At 37.3% G+C, this 15,588-nt stretch overlaps 1 protein-coding gene across 1 annotated transcript in view; it reads right to left on the bottom strand.

Annotated features, from left to right (window-relative positions):
• Positions 1 to 15,379, bottom strand: part of CDH11 (cadherin 11, type 2, OB-cadherin (osteoblast)) — a 40,034-nt gene extending 24,655 nt beyond the window's left edge. The window contains exon 1 of the mRNA XM_009872665.1: positions 15,245 to 15,379. The gene's annotated coding sequence lies outside the window, so the exon portion shown is untranslated. The remainder of the gene's footprint in view (positions 1 to 15,244) is intronic.
• Between the last annotated feature and the right edge of the window lie 209 nt (positions 15,380 to 15,588).

Here is a 15,588-nt window from a genome sequence, read left to right as displayed (position 1 = left end):
GGCTGTGGCACAGAGTACAGCCAGGGGCTCAACTGCTCCACAACGTTCCAAGTCCCCTCTCCTTGAGCCCCCTTACACCGACTGAGAAGGGCCAAGACCCCAGAGGGGCAGCACAGCACACGAGAGGGGGTGTTGCAGGCTTACCCCTGCTCTAGGGGGCTAATCTAAAAGGTCAGTCTGCTCCACAAAACTTCACACATAAATTTGAATGACTGTTCATAGATGACTAATAGACAGAAACAAAGCGCCAGCAAAGATTATTTTAACAACCAGACCAGTTGCGGAAGTGAAGTCTAGCCAATTTTAAATTTCTTTCATTATATTTATAGCAAAAATAATCCCCAACATTCATGCTGACTTCCTGTGCTATTAAATGACCATACGCCAAGTTGTAATAGACTAAACAATTTTTTCCGATTTGTCTAGGCCGTAACTTCTGGATGATACATTAAAATAGCAATTGTTCTCAGGAATACACTTTGCAGAAAGCTGTCAAGAGCGAAGTGCAGCAATATAATAATGGATGATTATGTTCTGAAATGGTTTGCAAAAGTATCAAGTAAATATAGCAAACTCCCAATCCAAATGAGATTTCAGCTGTAATAAGAATTAGCTGAAAAGATGAATGATCTATTTTACAATAATTTTATCATCAGACAAGGAAATGAATAGTTTTTTAATGACAGAATAAATATTGGATCGTATTAGTCCTGGAGTTAAAAGTGTTTGGGTTAGGGGCATAGGATGGAGTGGTGGGTGCCGCTGCTTGAGCCTCTGCTGCCCAGCTCTGCAGGGACCTCTCCTCCGTGTCATCAGGCGCAGCAAGGCTAAACACGAATCCAGGAGTTTTTCTGCTTTTGGGACAGGGCCATTTCGAGCAGCCTCAGGGCTCACACCGCATGGTTTAACTTAAATGGTTAGCTAAGAGTCTCTTTCTTCCATGAGCATTGTAATCGGGGTCATGAAAAACAATCAGTTTGCATGGAAAGAAGGTAGGAAAAAGATTTCTGGATCAAATAATCAGTCGAGTCCCATTGAGCCCATACTGGTTAATCTTCAGGGCATATCATACATTTAACTACTTTGGGATGTTTTAATAAAACACATGAATTGAGGGATATGGAATAGCTCTGTGCACAACTGTTTCATTACTTGTGCACTGCTGAGTGTACGCACAGCGATATGAATGCAGGAGTTAGGTTTGCTGTATTCAAATATCTAAGTTTTCAAGAAATTTATATAAATTAATTTGAAAATATTTTTGAAGTATACTAGTTCTTGCTGCAGAAAGCTATTCAGCCCTAATCAGTAAGTTGATAGCCTAACAATTATTTTTAATTTGTTTTCTTCCTGTTTACAAAAGATTGTTCTCTTCCTTGACTCATTTCACAAAAATGGCATATAAAAGCAAACAAATAGCCTCAGATAAACCACCAATTTTTCAATTTAAACTGTTCTGCATTATCAGACTAATCGTTGAACAGTTTTGAGTTTAGACTCACTGTAAAACATTCTTCTCGCAAAAAAGGGCATCTCCTTTTATTTATATGAAATAATGTTATGTAACTTATCAAGATCTGCTATGCAGCGTATCTAATTTGCATGACACATATAGCAAAGCCAGTTCTTAAACTCTTAAAATATATCCATTAGTCCTTGTCCTCATGTGGCTGGCCCAGCCCTAACCCTTGACAGTCATGACAGAAGTCAAACTTTCCGTAAAATTCTAACTACCCTAAATACGGACAAGACTAGAATTAGGATTATTGGTTTTTTCCACTTGAACTGGAGTATGCCTCGTTTTTGCTTGAAAGAGTTGCTTATACGCTATGAAGGATTGGGAAAGGTGCTACACTTGTATCATCACTTTTAAGATCTACTTCAAATGGAACAAATCAAACTTTCAGATGCACTCCAGCAGTTAAGGGCCCTGTGCCTGTCTTTTCAGTCAGGAAATCATCACATTAGGAGTGGATTTTTGCTTCTTTAAATGAACCCCTGCTCTCAGGGCAGCACTGTGACATGGAGCCGTATGCATACACCATCAGAGCTCCCTTTTTAAGTGCCAGAACCATGGTCCTTACCCATCACGTACAATATAGGAAAATTAAAAACTAAAGGACTCCATACCCAGCAGACTGACTTCGTAAATTTGACTAACCCCATGAGACTAATCATGTACATATGTATCTACTGGGAATCAAACATCAAAGGCCAATATGCAGTACTCTAATGTGAAACGTTTTGTCTAAATGACAAGAGCTGTGATCTCTGATACAGGAAAAGATTTTCATGGTGTACATTTAAGTGGTAAATCTCATTTTTCCCAATGAGTAATTCTAAAACTGACTGCCAGCAACTAAGTCCCTGTGAGCCCTTCTGCAATGCCGAATCTCTCTTCTTGTTGAAGCATATTTCAGGTCTCTCTGGAACAAACAGCAAACAATCCTCATCTGAATGCAAATTGATAAAAAGTCTTTTGTGTCATTCACAAAATGTAATTACTCTTATGAGACAGAAGTATTTAGTCCACAAAAGGAAATTTTTCATTTTTAAAGATACTGGGGAAAAAAACAACAAAACAACTCTTAGTTATTCCACTGAATAATGAGAACCTCACACTCCCCCAATTCATATTCTGATATTTTGTGGGGGAGCATAATGCAACTGTAAAGGATTATAATCTGAGGTTGCAGTTCTGCAGAACTAAGTATATACGTAACTTTCTATATGGTGTGCAAACAGCCAATATTATAGGGGTATCCTACTACAGAGGAATTCTAGGTCATGGCAAGATTTGTATGTACTAAATACATAAATAAAATCTTTACAGAACTAGTGATTTTCATCTTTAGCAACAGAAGTGCCTTAAAAATGCTAAGTAAGTATTGTAGAATCCTATTCTGAGTTCTCTAGAATCCCATGAAAGGAAACCTTAATCCTTTTCCTTTTTAAATTATGTTTTATAGCACTGTACTGGATTACTGAGATCACAGAATCACAGAATGTTCAGGGCTGTAAGGGACCTCGAGAGATCATCTAGTCCAACCTCCCTGCCAGAGCAGGATCCCCTACGGCAGCCACACAGGAACACGTCCAGGCAGGTTTTGAAAGTTTCCAGAAAAGGAGACTCCACAAACTCTCTGGGCAGCCTGTGCCAGTGCTCCGTCACCCTCACAGTGAAGAAGTTTCTCCTCATGTTGAAGTGGAACTTCCTACGCTCTAACTTACACCCATTATTTCTTGTTCTATTGCTGGGCACCACTGAAAAGAGATTGTCCCCCTCCTCTTAACACCCACCTGTCAAATATTTGAATATGTTAATAAGATCCCCTCTCAGCCGTCTCCTTTCAGGGCTAAACAGTCCCAGTTCTCTCAGTATCTCTTAATAGGAGAGATGTTCAAGTCCCTTAATCATCCTCGTAGCTCTCTCCAATAGGTCCCTGTCTCTCTTGAATTGGGGAGCCCAAAACCAGACGCAGTATTCCAGGTGCAGTCTCACGAGGGCGGAGAACTTCCCTAGACCTGCTGGACACGCTTTTCTTAATGCACCCCAGGATTCCATTGGATATTTAAAGCAAATAATGCCAGCTGCTCCAAATAATAGTTTCTGAAATGTAGACATATCTTCCTGCAGCAGCTTTGAGACTGAGTATTAGGAATCCATAGACAAACCATAAAATGATCTTTTTGAAAATAGAAGTCATTTTGCAGGAAAGAGGAAGAAAAATAACTTCTTGACTAATATGGTGTGATATATCCTTCAGTATCCACCTCTGAAACCATCATGAAAGTAAAGTATTTTCACCAGGCTTTGATTTAATTTGTACTCATTCAAGAAGAGTGAAATTGCCATTTGGTGTACCTCATACAAAGCAGCAGAAAGTAGTAAGACAAGTTAGTACATTATGAAGTGAATGACATAGAAATAAGACTGCGAGTGTGATATTAAAAGGCTTAGGAAATGAAAAATGGCTGTAAACAGAGTTTTACATTTACTTGCTGCCCTAGGGAGATCCACTTAAGATAAATGTGACAGAGGCTGTCTGTTTTTAAGCATAAACTCTACAGGAAAACAACTAGAATAAGAAAGGTAGACTTATTAAAGAACGTGGTGATTGATAGAGTCATTTGAAGTAATGACTAAGCTCTTGGTAGAGTTTATTTTAAATAGCAATTGTGTTCTTGTGCATCTCAGACAAACTGGAATTCTTATAATTTCCTGTATAGTTAAAGGCTGCAGCCTACGTCCATGCTGGTTTTGATATAGTTTGCTATTATCTAAGTGGCTATAAATGATACCCCAGGAGAAAACAAATGACAACTAAAGTCAACTTACTTCCAACTGCTAATGCTGTACTTACACCTGAAGCCAACCCTGAACATTTTTTTGTTCCTCTAAGAGTTTATACCTAAAAATGGCTAAATAACACTTGTGCTGTGACTGACAATCTTCTGGCCTATGCCAAAAAGTCAAGATTAAAGAGCGATAACTGAAAACCAATCTAAACCTAATGACTACAGGCAGGTCTATTCAGCTACCAAACCAAACCAGAAAGAATTCCAACAGGCAATCCATTCCTGTTCTGATCTATATTTTCTGGCTGAAGGGCTGACAGCCTCCACGTAATCAGAAATCTAAATTCAATCTGCGTCATTGTACTTACAGCTTCATTTCTAGAGGCAGCTTCAGCAGTGCTGCTGAAATGCCCAACTATTATAGCATCTTGTGTGGTCTTTATATGACCAATGTGTTCCTCTGCAAAATGTTTTTCCACTTACAAAAACTTCTAGTAGAATATAATTCTATTAGACTACTCAGTCCTCTGGCCCCCTTCAATCTGGTGTCCCTCAAGTAGGAAAGTTTCTGATAAAAGATTGCCACTTTGGAAGCACAGGCAAACCACTCTGACAGCAGTTTGTTTAGGTCTCATTTAGAGAGGTTCAGGTAATTAGATTCTCTGTAACACTTATCTTTATAAAACTTGACAAGTTAGTGAATTACTAAGAGTCTCTTTTTCAAATACACTTGCTGGAGAGAGAAAGGTGAGAGCTAAATACCTAATCAAGGAGCCTTCTTGGAGCTGCAGCTCCTTCAGCCATGCACATGTAAGGTTCTTTTTGGTAGTTTGCTTAACTATTCCAGTTCAGTGCAATTTTCTTCCATAAAGAGCATAAAAGCCACTTTGAGATTTTTTGAATGAAAAATTGAATCAATAATTAATTTTTTCATAGTCAGAGATTGTCTGTGAAGAGACCTATTTTGGCTTGATTGCATGAAATAATAACATCTGAATATTCAAACACATTCCTAATACAGCATCAATAGCTCTAATACAGCAGATCATAACTCTTTAAGTTCCTAATGGGAGGCTATAGCTGAAAGGACCAAAACTGCAAATTTAAAATTGTATTTACAATCCATTAAATCACTAGATTATAATTGAAAGACTATTTGATTAAGTTATCTTCTGAGATACCTTGTTGCAAGCAGTCACTGCAGAACATTTAACCCTAAAAATATTTAGCCTATAAAACAAACACAAACAAAGAAAACAGCACCTTCCCTTTGGCTTCCTGTGCAGCCTGACCTGCTCTGAGCACAAATCAGAGGATCTATCTGTATTTTCAGTGTTGCACAGCTATAAGGACTAAGACACAATTCCCAATATTATGATATCAAACAGAAAAAGCAGCTCAAGGCGCTAAGGTGATGCAATTAGACGCTAAGCATAAAAATAGCACAAAATAGACAGACTTGTCAGCTTGGAATTAAAATTTGTTTCTCATGCAAATGATACATTTGCAAAAAAACAGCAAACAATTCAGTATATTTTTCATGGACATAATTATTTTTGAGTTAAACCTGTTCATTACATATTTCTAACTGATCATATGAAACACTGGTACATCCCAGAGATTACGGATTAGCACTATTTCTGACCTGTAATTGCAGATGATTGTCACAAAACATTTCTATTCTTCTGACAGAAACCATTAACAACAATAGCTTTAAGGCAGTGCCTTGCTACAGTTGTAACAATGTAAATACCTGTTTAATTTTAAAAATGTACCTGTTTAATTTAAACAATGTAAATACCTGTTTAATTTAAATACTGCGTAAAAATTCCTGCGTAAAAGCCCTAGTTTCAGAAGCTGATGTCCTACAGAAAGCTAGCCATGGGAAATTGGCAAAAATGGCCATTTGTTTAATTAGCTTTATTCATAGCTGAAGCTATGAATCTGCTATAATTAGATATATTCTGAAAGTGAATTGGTTTGGAGATATTTGCCACCATTTCTCTCATGTCAAGGGCAAGTTTTTACCTTATGGGTGCAACAATTAAGACTTGAGGTATATCTCTGCATCTTAGATTTCAGCATCTCAGATCACCAGTGTCTGTTCTAACCAGCCGGACAATAAAAAAAGTACCTTAGTGTGAGGGACCGTGTGTCCAGTCAAGTAAAGCATTAGCTTCCAAATCAATAACAGATAGTTTTCTCCTTAATGAAGACCAGTGAAGTGTTACTTAAAAATAAGCTTGTGAAAAGGAAACAGGAAACCAACCTGACACTTGGTAGAACTGCTGGATTTAAAATAGTATAAATTTTGGATGAATGACTTTAATATGAGGTACATACAGGGCAAAGAATTTATATTAATGGAATAAAAATAGAGGCTAATAACAATAATAAAAATTTTTAACATACATACGTATACACACACATATATAAATATAAAAGGCTGAAAGCTTCCCTCAAAAGAATAGAATCAGGCATTTTTTGTCACAGTAAATATACCCTTACATTCAGCATATTTTCTACCAGAAATGTTCTTTTCAAAAAGTTGCCAGGGTGATTTCACTATTTCTATCCAACTAATTTCCTTTGAAGTCTCCCATAATGGTAATTAAATAAATTGCTCTTGGACTAATTATGTTTTTTTCTGGAAAAGGAACTATTAGAGTAAAGATTGATGAGAGAGTCTGTCACCAAACATAACTTTCTAAACACATCAGTACTTGTTACATTTACTGGAAGAAGGATGAAATACTTAGAAACTTTGGACGTTCTTAGTTTTAGTAAAGAAAATGTCAACATGACAGATGAAATAAGAAACAAACTAAAATGACTGCTGATGGTCCTGGGGGTGCATAGAGAAAGAAAACAGAAGTTGTGTAAATAGAGAGCTTTTAAAGACTATATGTGTTAAGCTCAAGAGAGCTAGTGTGAACTAGAAGCCCAAATTACCATGTTAGAAGCAAGTAGCTGGTAGACAAGATTAAGGTGACTGAAAGCCCAGGACTAAGGAGCAAGCGTATTATATAAAAAGGTATTCTCCATGTGAGCATGAATATATCATGTCTGCCAGAGCGTGAGGCTTTGGCGACTGGGTTGCTATAGTTCTATTAAGAAGATTTTGTATGTGCCAGCTTATCAGATCAAATAACTCTCATCTCTGAATTTTATCATCTTGGGTAGAGAGAAACAAGGCTTTCACAGTTCCAAGTAATTTCCAAATACAGAAATTCATGGTCTGTCTGTACTTTTCCTCTTGTTTACAAGCCAGGCTAAAACTATTGCAGTGTGTTGAGTGTACCGTGAGTCTTGGTTTTGTTTTTTCTCAGATTAAGTTTTTTTTAAACTTTGCTAAAGATTCCCCTATGATTTATGGAAACTTACCATATACGTGCTAAGCAACTTGTAGTATCCATTAATTTGACCACTAGAACAGGCTGACATAACCCTCTACCTCATTCTCCGGTCTAGCATGGTATCTCAGATGTCACAGAATTTAAAGGCAATGCTGATGCTTGCTGCTTTTGATCACATTATAGGGAATCTGGAGTTTTTACAAAACTTCAGTGGGTATGGGTTTTTTTTTGTGTATAATGCTGAACATCTTCCTTTTTCCTTTAGATGTCTTTGGTAAATAATATAAAGTTGCATAAGACTAACCCATATGGATAAGTATTTTAATTTCTTTATGGTGCCTTTACAATATCACATCCAAGGATATTGATATAGTGCTCTTCTACAATGCTAACCTTATATTTTCTTGCCACTCTGAAGACCAAAAGACTGTTTTCAACTCAAAAACTCACAACAGTAAGCTAAAGAAAAAGGAATAATTTGGAACCTTTTTTGCTTCACCTACAATAAAATTAATTTCCTGAAATCCAGTGGTCAGAGAGAATAAAGTACCAGAAAGGCATCAGCTGGAGAAACTGGATCTGGGGATTCATCCAAGAACTGGGAACATCTTTCTGAACAGACAGACATATTTCTTGTTCAAATGTAATGCTGTCAGGGTAAACACTGCCTTAAAAAACTTAACATGATTTTAAAAAAAACCCTCTTTGTGCAAATTTTGTGGATCCCTTCAGGCTTAAGCTTCAGTAAGTGAGCTTAGAATCAGACCTAAAGAATTATAAATATATATTATAATCAGAAAGAACTCATCATTAAGGTCACACACACTCATATTATGCTATGCTATTTGTAAACACAGCTATAACTAAATCCAGCTATAATACATGACACAAATGATTATGTAACAATAAGATTATTATGAATGTTTACTATTACAGGTTATCTAAGGACCAGGTGACTTGCCTAAGTGGTTTTGGGTTTTTACATCTTTGGCTCTGTGTGGTTATGCAGTTGATTTACGCACGTATTTTTAATGAATAGATAACAATAGCAATGCACTCTTCTGTATGACCCTCAAATAAAATTCAGCAGAGACACACATGGGATGATATGAGGAGATTTCAAAGTCCAGGTACAATACAACAGTGGAGTCATCAGGGCTGTAAATGCTCACCAGGGGTCAGCTGCTAGCCATTGAACAAACGCAGGCTTGGGAACTGCACAAACCCAGTTTTAGAGATAACATGGAGAACAAAGGAAAATATCCAATATACGTAAAACACACCATTCACAGTAAAACTGGATGTAATGTGGAACTACAGACCAATGAAGAAAGTGCAAGGTGTGGAGCTGTGGATCATGTTAGCAAATGTAAGAATGACTCCAGGTGGATTCTAGAGTGAGGATGAAGAAGGAACCATCATTGTATTGCTCTGGGATGCAAGAGGCCTCCATGCCCATCCTTGCCTGAAGACACTCGCCTGAGAGGCAGCGGATGGCGAGTGTAACACCAGAGACAGAGTAGATACTAGAAAGCTCATGTGTATCACTTTTAACTGCACATAACTTGCATAAGAGCTCAACACGGATTAATTAATAATTCTTTCATTGTACTAGGTTAACAGTACATTCTTGGCTTTACGTATAAGTTTTGTTTCTTTGGCCTAAATGAGCTCCATAAGCTGTAGCATAGTAAATTGATGGAGACTTCAGGCAACATAGTCTGAGACCTGGATGCAACACCTTGGTAACCACTCACAGGAAAAGTAGTTCAACTGAACAACAGACAATGTTGTCAATCATGTGTGAGCTCATGTTAAAGGAAACACAGCCTGTGCTGAAAGGAAGCAACAGCATGTGGGGAGCAGAAGTAACCTGATAATGACTGGGCCAACAAGAGCACCAGCCTCTGGTTGGTTTTGAGAGTTATTTAAAAAAGCTATTACCATTCTATTCTTTGCTGGGAAGTTTTCCCACTTAAACATTTAATTGATCTTTATATTTGTTAAATGAAAGCACTCTTTAAGTAAATCGAATTCCTACAGATCCACAAGAAGAAAAAAGGTCAATCCATTTGATATGAGGTTTCTTGAATACACAGCTATTGTATTACTCTGTTTATCCTGCAAGCAGCAAAGTAGCAGTAACCACTGGGTCACTAGCGTTACTGTGAAACAGCACAAGACAGTCTTTGTTGAGCTTTCCTTGGAGTGAGTCATTGTGATTCCCTGACAGACTGTTCCCTGTGATGGGGCTGTTCTCTCCTGTGTCTAATGCAGGGAAGAGAGGAGAGAAAACAGAAGTGGTATCTTTGGACACGTAAACAGAATATAGTAGTGAAGTTTGCAGTTAGTGCCCACTCTTAAAATAAGCAGCTCATTAGTGAGTGCTAAACGTTTGTGCAAACACATTCCCTTCAAAAATTAAGAGAAGTAGTCTTCTCTCCAACACGCTGTAACTCATACATGCTGCCTGCAGTGAAAGTATGAAAACAGTTCAGGAGGTCAAGGGAGAGTCCTTTGGTTGGCTGGTTATTTTTGCTTCAGTACAGCCTCAGTTCACAAAATACAGCTTATAGCATGAAACTAAGCCAAGATTGCCAGGAGGCCTCTCCGAGTGACCAGACTTTTTAGGTTACGTAATCTGTTTTTCTATTTTGGGATGACAGAAGGGAGAATGGGACGCCAAGTACTCAAGTTCTCTTGTGAAAGCAGGTATAAACCTGTAAAAGTGCAAGGAGATCAGATCCCAGAACCACGACTTTTCAGTATTTTAGGCTGTTGTTTCTAAAAGATTATGTTCACAAACAGCACCAGAGAATACTCTGGGGGGTCAAGTCCTGTATTTATTCCAAATATTATATTGGCTCAGACTCCCCCTTTTCCAGCCTCTCCTGTTATCCTGTTGAATTCATTAGAATGAATTCAGGGGCTACTGGCCAAAAGAAATGGTTAATGCATCCCAGAGTCCATATTCTTTGAAATATTTTCTGAGACAGGAATTTATAGCATTGCTATAATAAAACTCAGACTTCAGCATTAAAGCAGAAGTCTGTGTTTTTGTCACACATATCAAAACTATATAGAAAATTTGAACCATGAAACCCTGAAGAAATAACAAAAATATGCAGTAAGATCTAGAAAGAGGCCATTAGGACTTGGTTAGACTTTTAAGAAGAACCTTAAGCAAGAGGTAAAAACACATATGATGTTACACAGGTAGCAGTAATGGACCTAAGAGCAATGCCATTTAATCACAAATACTGCAGTTCTGGCAAACTGAAGTATAGCAATTTTAGACTGATCTAGAGCAGTTACTACCTTAGATAAGAAAAAATGGAATTGAGTTCCAACTCCGCCCTCATTTTTGCCCCTCCATGCCTTTGCTCAGCTCTGAGAAGGCTAGCTTTTTGCTTTGATGTAGCTGTTTAGTGTGTTCAATTCTCTTTTGCATTATGTCTGTTATTATGCATTCAAAGATTATTTAATATGTGCTTTCCATTCCAAAAGAGTACATATTAATCTTCTGCAGGATATACAAAGCATTGCTTTCATAGACAAGAAACTGTATAGCTTTTTCCTGTAAAGGAACAGAAGTATAGACTTTGCCTAAAACCTTGGAGCAAATCTTCACTTATGAGACAAGGGAATCATTTTTATTCCACTACATGAATTCAGTAGGCTGCCACAGGCCAGTCATAATCTGTTATTGTTTCCCTGCAACCTTGTACTATTAATTTTTCTTTTTAATGAACTGTCCAGTCTAGTTTAGCTATGGGAACTATGATGGAGCTGCAGCATAAATGGTTTATGTCATGCCTTTGTCAAAAGGCTTTCCCCTACAGCACTAGAATGTAATTGAAAAGCCATTTTAAAATAAAGTAACTGATTGGTTGCAAATACAGGTTGTCAGAAATAAAGTGGGAAAATCCTTTGCATTACATTAGATTTTACCAATCACAACTTGTGTGACTTTATTAGCATTAATACAGCTTTGTAAAGCCACAAAAAATGCATATGTTTGCATGGTTATATTAGCAAGTATTCCTGAAAGATACTGAAGTAATTTTTAAGATGTTTTTCTTCAACTATCACTAACAATGCTGTAATTGGTTTAATTAAACAACTCAAAAGAATTAAATACACTAGATTTTGTTTTATTTTATAGCATACAGAATATGTCCATGTTTGAGACAGCAAACTAGGTTCTGAGTAGAATTCAAGACAGTTTTTGTTGCATATGCATCCGTGAATTGTTGACTACACAGTAATCACAGAATCATAGAACGGCATAGGCTGGAAGGGACCTTAGAGATCATCTAGTCCAACCTCCCTGTCATGGGCAGGGACGCCACCTCTCGACTAGACCAGGCAACACATGGGGATCGAGCGAGTATCGAACCTGCGACCTTGGTGTTGTCATTGTTGTCAGCACCGCGCTCAAACCACTGAGCAAACAGGCCCCGTAATCTTTACTTATAGTATACATATGTGCAAAACACACAATTTAGTGTTCTCTTATGTTTAGTTTTTCTAACCCTGGCTGTATGTGTTTGCTCTTGGAGGCACAATGGTGTATGTTTTAAGATATGACATTATTATTATTAAACCCCAAATAAAGCAGCTATTGAGAGCCTTTATAGTTAAGGTGAGAACAGTTTTCCATCTCATTACACAGAACATGTGAAATGAGACTGACAAAAGTAGATTATTCTTCTTAACATTTTGCTCTCAGGCCTTAATTTAAGAAGAACCTAAGGATTTGATGTACTTTTGAGCATCATCCTACTAAAACTAAATATTTTGCCCTCATATATGAGCCTATTTCATTCAGACTCCTAACATTCATCCAAAAATACATGTATAAACAAATCCTGCAGCTATCCTAGGTGTTCTGTGTTGTAGTTCCATGGGTTGAAGTTGAGGAATCAAGAACTTAGGTCTTAAAACCTATGTAAACGGCTCCTTGTATAGAAGCAAAATGAGATGTAATACAGGATAAAGCAGGCAATTGGAGGTGCAACAATTTCTGCTCAGATACGTAGGCTTCATCAAATGTGCTAACACTGTAATAAGACAGGGCAATTCTAAGGAACTGAAAATTAATCTTCTTTCCACACAGCATTTGTGCAGAAACAAAACTATACAGCAATTTCCTTCCAAGATCTACTTTGTACATCAAGAATACCATGTTTTCCATATGACAGTCTAGGATTACCATGTGAGGACTAAAACCAAATAATAAAAGAGTTGTTAGCTATGAAAAAGGCAAAGTATACATTATACAACACAGCAAGTGAACCTAAGTTTCTCATCCTATATGAGAGGGATTTTTAAATAGGGCAGTATTTTGGGGAGTGGTCCCATGGACCCTTTCTTCATACCTAATGCTTTTCAGAGTAATATGATTGAGACAAAATTTATCTGTTGTGACTATTCTCAGTCCCTCTAGATCTTCAGTATAGACTATCCACCAAGCAGTATAGGAAGGAAATCTCTGGTCAGGATATTCCCAGTTAATGAAGCAACTGGCCATCTACCAGTGCGACCCAAAAGCCAAATCCATGTTAAAGCTCAAAATGACCCCAGTAGTTACATTCTGTCTGCCCTGTTGTTCTTTGTTCCATTAGCAATAGTTAAACGTGAATATTTTACCTTCTCAGCTGTTAGATTATCTAGATATTGTAACAGGAAATTTGCATTCCTGAGCAGGCACAGCTGGAAACAATTTAAGAAAGATCCTTCAAAAGGAAGAGAAGTTAAGAAGCATATGGATGCACAGGTTTACATGCTTGCACAGGTTTACATGATAATCAACAAAAGCAGTTCTCATTCCCTCTCTTTTGCAGGGAGGCACTTCACACTCCCACCACAGGGAACATCCCACAGTCACTCTGCAGGAAGCTTTCTTTCAGAAATTATTTGCTTGAACCCTGAAATGTAGAAAAGTCTGAAATGGAAATAGACACAATAGTTTCTCAGATACAACATGAAAAAAACTTGAGTAGAGATACAGTTTGTTAAATTCACTTATCTCATATATTAGTGAGAGTGATGCATCTTCAAGTATCCCTTTAAGGTTATTCCTTACTACTTGGAAGTGTAGCTCTGAAGTCAAGAAATAGAATAGAAAGAGGCATGAACAAAACCTTGAAATGAGTTGTAAGAAAACGCCAGAAGAGACTAACTGAAGCATATAACATGCATGGAGGGCAGACTCAGAAAAACTAAACATATAGCTAATTTAAGATACTTTCACTAACTCTTCTTGATACGCATGTATGAATTTGAAACCTAGTCTTCAATCAAACCAAACTCTCTCTGACTTGATTCTATTGAAAAGCTAAGTCTGAACAAGAAGTGAGCATTGTTTACAAAAGCTGGTCCTTGTATTTAATAAATGAAAAGAATCCCACATGCTCTTCCTAAGAAGCAAAGGAGCTTACATGTTTCCCACCTAAACTAAATGGAATGCTTTTGGTATCACTGTCAAATACACTCTCTTCCAGTCTGATACTAATTGCTGCTATCTACCTTAAGAAGTCAGTGGATACCATAAACACGTATCCTATATAGATGCTCACAAGGATGTTTAAGTATACAGCCCATTTTGCTGCCAGAAATAAGATTATCGCTATTCAAGGACATTTCCACAGAAATGAAGTATCTGTCAGGCAGGACTTGAGTGCATTGAATGTAAAAACTGTGAATGAGTCAGCTAGACAAGGAGCTTTAATATCCTGACTTTGTACTCTTTATGCTAGACAACTCAGAGGGGATCGTGCCTTTGATTCTGTAAAAACTACAGTATTTACATATTTATTATCTATTGCATTTAATCTCTTTCTGTCTTCTAAAAAAACATGGATACTCCTGTAAGTGGACAATTCTCACCTTTATGGAATCACTGGTCTGAGTAATAGCACAACTAAAAGTCACAAGGGATATGAAAAAATAAAGGTATCAGAGCAGCAGATATAAGTATTTTTACCTCTAGAGTTTCCCACTGCACCTTCCACAGGCACCTTCTCTGAAGCCTAAGGTTCACCAGTAAATTCTTTTTCTAACCCAAGTTTAAGCAGTTATATTAAGCTCAGTACTATTGCACAAAACGTTGGAGAAATAAACCAGATATGAGATTAATCACTCACTCATATATGCCTACAATATGAAAAGTATGAATCTTTTTGACTGATAAAATCAAGCTGGAAACCTAAATATTAGAAAATATCTTACATTTCTGTGCTTTGGTGCTACATTGTTGTGAGTTTTCAAGAGGTTCTCTGGTGTTTTAAACAAAAAAATTAAACCAATGTGATCAAAAAAATGCACCTTATCAAACCATGTTTTACAGACACAGAAGGATGGTCACTGTCCTACAGCATCAGCTCTCCTGAGTGATAATGAAGACCAACGAATAAACTCTATGATGCGTGAGAAAAACTGGCTGACAGCACACATCAAGTGAAGGATTAGTCACTGAAGAAATGTTCCCTGTATTGTAAAAATACTGTAGACACTATAGAAACAAGGGACTAGCTAGGCATATCTGACATCACCCAAAAGATCAAACATTTGGATGTACTACTTACCTTCACCCACTGGAAACTTGTTGCCAATTTATGTAGCATGTTCCACACATTTGAAATGCCACTTAAAGAGACTATGATGACAATGCAGGTGTAGGCCTCCTGCCCGCACTTCTCCAGTAGTTCAGCTCTGGCTGCAAAGAATGAAAAAGTTCGTTTGAAATTCAAGGCAGTGGTACCATATAAAAGAAAACTGAAGTCTAGCCCAAAAACTATCATAGTAGCCTAAAGAGATTTTAAGGACTAGCAATTAAATAATATTTATAATTCCAAGGAGAAAATTAATAAATAGCTTTTACCTTGCCAGACTTAGTATTGCAAGAATGTTCCCATAACTAAAATGCTAG

Source organism: Apaloderma vittatum, unplaced genomic scaffold, assembly GCF_000703405.1.
Source record: "Apaloderma vittatum isolate BGI_N311 unplaced genomic scaffold, ASM70340v1 scaffold18877, whole genome shotgun sequence".
Taxonomy (NCBI): Eukaryota; Metazoa; Chordata; class Aves; order Trogoniformes; family Trogonidae; genus Apaloderma; species Apaloderma vittatum.
This window is presented reverse-complemented; position numbering and strand designations above follow the sequence as displayed.